Raw genomic sequence first — 2,697 nt, 5'->3', positions numbered from 1 at the left:
AGCTCCTGCTTTCTGATCTGCTTGATTTCCAGTCCTGCATCCTTTGGTGATCAACAGCAGTATGGAAATGTAAGCTGAATAAACCCTTTCCTCCCCAAATGCTTCTTGGTCATGATGTTTGTGCAGGAATAGAAACCCTGACTAGGACACTCCTCTAAGATCGACAGGAAGGGGCAGGCCGAAGCCGCTGCTCAGCACTCAGGCCTATCGTCTCCGGGTTTGGGGTGAAGCCTTGAAACACTTAGCCAGCCATCTTATTTTTCTGAACGTGACTTGACTCTATTTAATTGAATGTTTAGTTTTCTTTTGTCCTTTCTTTTTTCTTTTTCCCTACCCCTTCCTGGACAATTCTGAAAGTTACCAAGTTAGGCGGTGTTATGGGAATAGGAAGAGAGTCACATGGCTCAGAACCAGTGAGAATGACAAGTGCTTTAAGGAAGGCACTGCCACGGGAGAAACAACCAGCAGAAAAGCGAGGCTATAGGAGGAGGGGGTCCATATAGGGATCCAAGATCCTATCCCTGAAACATGCTTGTAGAAACTGCTCTCTGAGAAGCACTGACCGGCCCCATGGGCCCACAGGGTAACTATAATAGATACAAGACGAAAGACTGGAATGTTTACCTTCATTTCCTGTCTGTCTCCTTCCCTTTAGGTCACCGGGCGACCTCTGCGGGTCAACTGTTAATCACCCAAGGACTGTCTGAGCTAGCTCATTCCCTTCAAGGCACAGAAATAAGACCGACCTAAGCATGCCGTCACCTTAAACTCCATGAGCAGCCCAACCTCCAAGACCACCCCCAGATGATGGCTGCTGTCTCTGAGCACAAGGCTGCACCCTGGAGCCCAAGGAACCATCCCGAAGGACCACTTTGCCCCCTCAAGCAAGAAGGACCTCTTTAGAGTGTCTGGCAGGACCAGACCGAGACAAGGATTAAAGAGCCCGCACCTAGACCATGCTTAATGAGTCCTACCTCCTGCTCCTTGTCCCATTCTACTTAAACCTAAAGTTGGTTTCAGCTCCCCTAAAATGGACTTGCAGTCACTGCGTCCCTTAATTGTTCCTCCTTCCACTGCAGCCCCACTGAATTACTCTCCTATTTTTTGCCATTCCTTGTGCCTTTAATCAGCATCCTGGAGATGGGTGACCAAGCCTAGCTCGTCGGGGCTGCCAGAGCTTCCCAGGCTTTTACTGTACAAACTTGAGCTCCCTCACTGAAGCAGATCTTGTTCCATGGGATGGGAAAGGGCCTCTGTGCTCTCTCTGTAGGAGTCGGAAGTTGAGCATCACCACACCAGTCTTGGCTGGATGAGAGGAGTGTCTCTGCAGAGAAACAGGGCTCTGATTGGGCAGAAGCCTGAGGCAATTAAAGTGCAGGGAGGCCTAGAGTCAACGAGAGGGTCTGCCTTTACTCAGGCAGGGTAGGGGCCGGTCTGTGCAGAAGGGAAGCTGGCAGCAACCACTGTCTTGTCACAACAAGGAAGATCCCACTTGTTTCCAGTTGTGGGAACCAGAAGTCATCTCCAATTCAGAATGAAGAGTTAGAGATCTGGGGCTGGAGAAAAGGCTCAGTGGTTAAAAACACTGGCTGCTCTTAGAAGAGGCCCTGAGTTCACAACAGCCATACCTGGTGGGTCACAACCACCTCTAACCCGAGTTCCAGGAGACTGGAGAGCCTCTTTTTGGCTTCCACAGACACCTGTATACACCGGAAATACACCTGTACACACCCGCACATACCCTCACACCGACATAACGACACATGATTTTTTTTTTTACATATTTTTTTTTTAAGAGTAATTTGGAAGGGGAGTCGTGGAATGACCTGAGTTTACAGTGGGATTGAAGGTCTCACACCATTTCAGTGTAGATACAGAAGTAAACAGTGCTGGATGTGAGGGCACACGCCTTTAATCTTAGCATTTGGGTGGCAGAGACAGGCATTAGAGGTCAGCCTGGTCTCCAAATCAAGATCAGGGACAACCAGGACTACACAGAAACACCCTGTCTTGAAAAACAAAAATCCCGGAAGCCAGCTCAGCGGTGCCTGTGAGTGCGAGCACAAATAAGTTCCCAGTCCATCCACTGAGAAGGATTCTTTTCTGCTTGCTTTGACAGTTTTGCTACAGTGCTCTGGTTGGCCCAGAAACTGCCATGCAGATTGAGCTGGCCTTGAACTTGCAGCAATCCTCCTGCCTCAGTCCTCTCAGTGCTGAGATCACAGGCATGTACCACTAGGCGGGGTTGGTCAGTCTCTTTGGATTTGCTACAAAGAGATTTGGTCCAAGTCAGACACTTTTAAAAAAAAAAAACCACCTCCAAAGCCTGAGTCTGTTGCTGACCCTGACTACTTTGTAGCTTTATTGAGATGTAGTTAACATTGTGTATGTTTAAGGTAGACAATGAGATGCTTGGAAGAGACAAAAACATGTCCCTGACCTTCAGCCCTGAGATGTGGCGATCACAAAGCCCAGCTCAGGAAGCTGAGGCTCAGAGAGAAGTGACATGGCCAAGTGACAGTGACAGGCAGAGCCAAGGATCTACAGTGTACTTAAATATAATAATAAATAAATCTATGGGCCAGAGTGAGTGGGGCCGGAGTGAGTGGAGGTCCTGAATTCAATTCCCAGCAACTACATGATGACTCACAACCATCTGTGCAGCTACAGTGTACTCATATAGATAAAACAAATAAA

The sequence above is a fragment of the Mus pahari genome, chromosome 10, assembly GCF_900095145.1.
Source record: "Mus pahari chromosome 10, PAHARI_EIJ_v1.1, whole genome shotgun sequence".
Classification (NCBI taxonomy): domain Eukaryota; kingdom Metazoa; phylum Chordata; class Mammalia; order Rodentia; family Muridae; genus Mus; species Mus pahari.
The sequence above is the reverse complement of the archived record's forward strand: the minus strand, read 5'-3'. Positions refer to the sequence as shown.